A 6,634-nucleotide genomic window follows, 5' to 3' on the forward strand; every position below is an offset into this window, starting at 1 on the left:
CTAAGAACATTAGCAGCACTTCTACAAATATATTAAAAGCTATAGTGCTCGTTAAGCTCAGACAGAGCAACTCCCAGAGACCAAAATGGCATCCAACATAGAAAAGCAGCAATTCAGTGTAGGGCAACGTAAAAGTCTAACGCCAGTACATGGGATACATTCATGACCCTGCTGTTGAGAGGTAATCCCGTGTCCCGCAGAGCCTGGGGTGGTACCTGTCATCTCCGCGACAGTCACAGCAGGGTGACAGCCCAGCGTCACCCGCTCACCCCGCCACGCTCCCCGGAACACCCCTTAGCACTAGGGAAGTGACAATCACGGGTCTAAGGTGACATCCGAGTTGGATTTTCAATGAAAGTTTTCCTTAATTCTGTCTGTGAAAAGCAGCCTTCTCCTTCCCCGGCTCCTGGGAACTGCTCTGCAAGAAGAGACTGAGTTTCTGAGAATTTAATTAGATCATCTTATGTAGTCAGGAAAATGAAATTTTTAGTATCTCAGTATCCAGTGTTCGGATTTTCAATTCTTTATCTTCCCTAGCAGTGAAGCCACAATGATTCTTAAAACCTCCATGTACTTTTTGAGGCCTTGTGCATAGTTTAATTTTTAGCATTGATTTATTTAAAAAAAAAAAAAAAAAGATAAATGGTGCTTTTTACCCCTTACAAAAAAGTCAATGCAAAGTGCCTCCCTCCTGCCCATCTCCCGCTCCAGCGGCGCTTCGTGCCCGTCCCTGCAGAGCTCCTCAGAGGGTGAAGCCACAATGATTCTTAAAACCTCCATGTACTTTTTGAGGCCTTGTGCATAGTTTAATTTTTAGCATTGATTTATTTAAAAAAAAAAAAAAAAATGGTGCTTTTTACCCCTTAGAAAAAAGTCAACGCAAAGTGCCCTCCCTCCTGCCCATCTCCCGCTCCAGCGGCGCTTCGTGCCCGTCCCTGCAGAGCTCCTCAGAGGCTCTCCCCACCGCCGAGGGATGCGCAGAGGGGAGCGGGGGCTTTCTGCAGGACACCCGGGAGACTCAGCGGCCCCGTCTGGGACACAGCTCCAGCCACGGCAGGACGGACCCGGCTGCCCGAGCCCCGGGCACAGGCAAAGCCGATGGGGGACACAGACCCTTGGCGTGCCATCCCACCTGGCTGTGGACCAGCGGCTCTCACCTTCAGCTCCTCCATTGGGCTCCCTGCTCAGTCTCCATGTGCAAAATCAATTTAAAAAAAGGAAATTATGAAACTACTGAAGGAGAATTTAAGGTTGAATACGCTTATCACTAATCTAAAATTAGACACGTATTAAAAGACTGCTATGGCTATTCCAACAACGTACATTCTCCAGGAAATGCAGGATTCAGACAAAGTTTAGAAGAAATCCAAACACTCTAAGGTACAGAAATGCACGGCTATGGCACCAAAACCACCTTAGCTTTGGCCCACGCTGCCACCGTAAAACATAGATGTGGTGAGTGTGACGGGGGACCACAAAGACTTCAGATGCTGTTATCAGTGATACGCGTTGACTTCAGGGCAGGGAAAGAGGATAACGACCTTCAGTGAAGATCACCGGAGTCCTTGAAACAGTAGGCAACAGTAAGTGGCATTTTAGCTCCTTGAGGGCATCTGAAAACTTTTATAAGAATTTCTGAAAATTGGTACTGGTGAGTTACGACCCTTCCATATTGCTCGAAAATTGTCACTTCAGCTGCGAGTTGTGCTCTTTCATTATCAATTTGTGCTCAGGCGATAGTAAAATGCTGAAAATGCGCCCAGAACTGCTCGGTACCCGTGAAAATTCCCAAATGGAGTGAAAACCATTTGAGAGATGTTTTGATGAAATGACAATGATTTTGGCCCCACTGATGAACGGGCTCAGAGGCTACCAGTACCCGAACAGCGATGCCACAGCAGAGAGCAGCAATTTAAGACAATATAAGATATTTTTAAAAGCAAACTTTGCTTTGATGAGAATCCTGAAACTGGTCCCATACCTGTTTTGAGGACTGTTTGCCACAGTGGCTCCCAGTGCGGAGACTTAGCCAGCTGCTCAATGTGAATGGGGAAAGAAAGGAAAACTAGGCAGCCGGATTCAAATAAGTAACCTAATAAAGAAAGAAGAAAGAGTAAGAAGAATCTCATGCCATGCTCTTGGCCACCAGCCTGCCACAAGGCTCGTGTGTCTCCACGGTGGGATTCAGGGCCGGGTTCCCGGCAGAACTGCCATTCCAAGCTCCCGCATCAAGAACAGCCACTTCTCGTGATCTGATTTTTACTTATCGGTGCCACTGGTTGCTGACACCTGCGTTTCTGCTGCTGGCTCTAGTTACAACAGAAGGTGTATCTGGAGATGTTGAGGGATGTTCCAAACAAAAGAGGCTGGATGGGAGCAGAACGGGGCGGCAGCCAGAAGTTCCCATGCAAAAAATCCTCTCAGTCTTCATGGAAAATGTTAATAGCAAAGCAATGCAGAGACTCGCCACAGTAAGAGAAAAACTCCTATAAAAATCACACATTTAGGAACAGAGACAACTTCTAAAGTGTTTACATGAGTAACACTGAAAGAGATGGGTACCACGAGTTATTTGGTAGGGTGCATCGACAGAAAGCTCAAATGCAGAAAGAGGATCCATTAGTAACTCTCTCGGGGGAACCCGGAGCCGGGGCACAAACATTCACTGCACTTAAACGTACCGAGATGATCTGTGAGCGGAGCAGCTCTAACAACAGATGCAGCGAAACCTCCCACACCTCTGCCGGTGCTCAGCGTGGGCACGCTGCGGTGGACCGGCTCAGCCCGCGCAGTCCGTCCTTCACTCGGGCTCAGCTCTGGAGCGACCTAGAGCAGAGAACAGGGGCTGGGGGCAAGAGGGACGCAAAGCTCACTGCGCCCGGCAGGAAGGATGCAGCAGCCTCAAGTCCGAAGGCACAGCAGCTCGAGGCCCTGGTCCCACAGAGGGAACGGCAGCGGGCTAAAGATAGTCCCTGGCTTGGAGTGCCATTGCTCGGGGTGGATGTCAGCTGCATGGAGCTGCTGGGATGAGACATTCCTCTCCCCCAAGGAGCCAGACAAGATTACTGTATATGGGCAAGCATTCCCCTGCGACCGGCTTCTCCCTCCATGGTAAAGAGGCGCTCCTCCGGCGGCGCAGCCCGGGGGGATCGGGGCCGCCCTGCAGAGCCACGGGGATTCACGCCGTCGGAAACCCGGAATAACGCTTTCACTGCAGGGACAGAGCCAGGCAGGAGCGGCTGAGGCGGGAGAAGGACTAAGAACAGCCAGACAACAAAAACCTTTTAGTAGCTTTTAACCATCGAGCAGATCTTAAGCCCCAGAGTTGCTTCGCTACGGGTCCCCGCCAGCACATAAACCCACCGGTGGGACAGCGGCTGCGCCGGAGGGGTCAGAAGGAGCACAGCCGCTGCCCACCGCCACTCCTGATAAGATGCTCGAAACCGAGCTGGGCCCACGCGCAAACATGAGCTGCGGGAGGGCAGAGCACGGGGACCATCACAGCCTGTTTCTGACCTCCCGCAGCCGCCGTCCCGCCTGCTCCCACGCTGCCAGCACGGCGAGGGAGGGACGGGCAGGGCGGGCGGCCGGGGAACGGCACCCTCCACCAGTGCAGGGCCTGGAAACCCTTCACGTCTTCTGTCTCAGCTCTGCACGGGAGCACAAAGCAGACCGTCAAGTTGAGACTCGAGTTCCCATGGGGGAACAGATAGTTTTCGCAGAGTTTTGCGTGAGTTGGCGAGAGCGGCGCGTGGGGCACGCGGCCTTCAGCAGAGCCCGTCGGGATGGGCGCTGGTCAGGAGAGCAGTACTCTGTACCGCCTTCCTAACAAAACAGTACCATCAGCCGCAAAGGAGAATGACTTTAGTCCCAGTTTAAATGACATACCATATTCTATGGACTATCCAATTTCTTGGCAACACACACCAAGCCTCAGCTCTGCAACTGCTCTTACCCAGCGCAGGCACGGAACCCTGCACAGCTCCAGCAGAGGTTGGCTCCTGTGGACTCTACTCAGCGCCATAGCTAGAACAAAGCTTTTTTATTATTATTATTTTTCCCTCCCTTTTTAATTCTTTTCCAGTTTTAACATCAGAACTAAAATCAAGCCAAGCTGAGGTCGTGACGGTGATTCTGCTCTGAGCTTCCTGTTGCCGTACCAGAACGATTCGCACAGTAGAGGGACAGTGACAGATTGGCACATCATGGAATAGGTGCTATAGAAACCACACAGTTCTTAGAAGCAAAAGATTTCTTCTCCCCCCCATCAAAAAATAACCCGCTTAATTCACATATTTTCTCTCTATACTGTATATATATATTATATATAGACACAATTTTCTGGTAAACATTTACAAGATATTGTAAAGAACATTGAAAAGATATATCTCCATTTGCATAACAATACACACTCACATACTTCAGCATACGAGGACACACAGTAATGTACAATCAATAAATAAATACTTTTTTCCCCCAGAAGTTATTCAAAAAACACTGCTATCGAGCGGCCCAAAGACACTCTCAGTTAATACAGACAGCAAATATTGTGCAGAATTTCTTGGCTGTTTTTGTTTAAAAACCAAGAAAAGAAATCCAGAAGCTTGAAAGATAAAGTGTCAGCGACGTTGCTGGATAAGACTGTGTTTAAGTTGACCTATCGGTTCCTGTCCCTCGGAAAGGGGAGGACGGAGCACGTCCCCTCCCCTTGGGAGAGGGCGACGGAGGCAGACCGTGCCCCGTCTGGCACAGACCGGACCTGGAGGGAACAGGAACAGCCTGGCAGGGAGGGCACGAGCCTGCCGCTCTGCTTTGTGGAAAGATGAAAGATTCATTCACACACAAACGGGCAGATTTGAAACTCAAACGCTTTTGTTTCCTGTGCTACTACAGACCAAGCACTCTTTGGAGATTTAAGGTAGAAAATTGCTTCAGAGAATTTCCTAGATCGTTGGTACGCGTTTGCTTGTTGGGGTTATGAGAAACGAAAGGGTCCCCATCACTCTCAGCCCCCGCTGCCCTCCTCTTCCCCAAAGGCTCCAGTGGGCACTACCGCTCCCGGGGTTTTCTCGCTGCCCCCCCGTCCCAGTGCCACGGAAAGACCGGCTGATTTGCTCAGAAGCTGCAAACCGCTCCACCACACTTTGCGGAACTTCTCTGAAGCAGCAGTTTTCTCTCCTGCAGATTTACATCTGTCTTTTTTTTCTCCAAGCAACATCTGACACATGCCACAAGTAAGTACAAAAGGCAGTCAGCACAGACAGATGTTCCACAGAAGAAGGGAAGGGCCCTTTTCCCTTCTGGGGAGCAGCGCTCCGACAGCAAGAGAAGAGCAGGGCCTTGTCTTGCAGAGGGGAGGAGGAGAGCACACACACACCACACATCGCATGGAGGGGGACACAAATTTTTGCAGCAAAACTTGAGAGAAAGTACCCTTTGTAGAGAGCTACAGCCCAGCATCTTCCCTGCTGCTGAACGCACACGTCCATGGCAGCTCTGGCCACGACAAAGCCCTCCCTGGCTGAACCAGACCTACCAACAACCTACACCTCTCCTTTTCCTTTATTGTTTTTACCTGAGTTGAAAATTGAATCCAAACCCTCTGTAGCGCAGCCTTAGCGGGACACAGCAGCTCAGCTCTCGCGCCGGTAGCGCTGGAGAGGCACTTCATGCAGTGTGCTCCAGGGGCTGCAACGCTGGAGAGCCACTGCAGGAAAAGTGGCCACGGAAGTGCATCTTCCAAAAACAAAGACCGCTCGGGGACCTTGGGCTATTTTCCTTTTGACAGGCATGTGAAAGAAGCCCACCAAGACCTAACTGGAGACTTTCAGTGGACTTAGGGGGCTCTGCAGCCAGCCCCAGAAGCACACAGAAAACCTGCAGGCACCAAGGGGATTGTCTGCACTGTCCAGCTTTGAGCAGCTGGTCTGTTCGTTACCGGAGGAAGAGACGGGCACCTTCAGAGGGAAAGTCAGGACAGTCGCCGACGTCCAGAGCTCTGACTTGCCTTCCAAGGAGCTCTCCCCCTAAGAGGGCTCGCAGAGGAACAGCAGGGAGACCAGACTCCTAACGCAAGCAGCTAGAGTAAGGCAGGTAAGAAAACCTCAAGTCTAGAGTTCCCAGAGGAGGTTTGGACCGGATTTTTCCAGTGTTCAGAGAGCACTACAGAGGCTGGATTTTGAAAGAAAAACCCAATGCTGAATTTGGAGCTCTTCTGAAAATCCATCCAGAGATGAAACTCTTGTGTGCTCAGATATCATAGTAACAAACAACATAAAAATCCCAGGGAAAGAACACAGCCCTAAAAAAATACTAAAGGGGATACTATGCATCAAGGGACAAGATCAAAAGAAGAGGAATTTCTGTGATCAAAGTCCCTCTCTGTTACTGGCAGAACCTCATACTGGTAGTAAGAAACTGAGTACTGGCAGCATCGCCCTCTTGCCCAGGCTTGCAGGGCTGGCCGGCTTCCCCGTGCCACGGGGTCACGGCCGGCCGAGGAAGCGGCTTTATTTCCTTGCAACAAAGGCTGCCGAGCCCCAGTCGGCCCCGGGGAGCGCTGGCAGCGCTGCTCTCCCAGACCCCGCGCTCTGCCCTGGCACGCTGGCAACTGCCTCGGCAGTTGTGGCGGTAA

This window comes from Charadrius vociferus, unplaced genomic scaffold (genome assembly GCF_000708025.1).
Source record: "Charadrius vociferus isolate BGI_N301 unplaced genomic scaffold, ASM70802v2 scaffold567, whole genome shotgun sequence".
In the NCBI taxonomy this organism is placed as follows: domain Eukaryota; kingdom Metazoa; phylum Chordata; class Aves; order Charadriiformes; family Charadriidae; genus Charadrius; species Charadrius vociferus.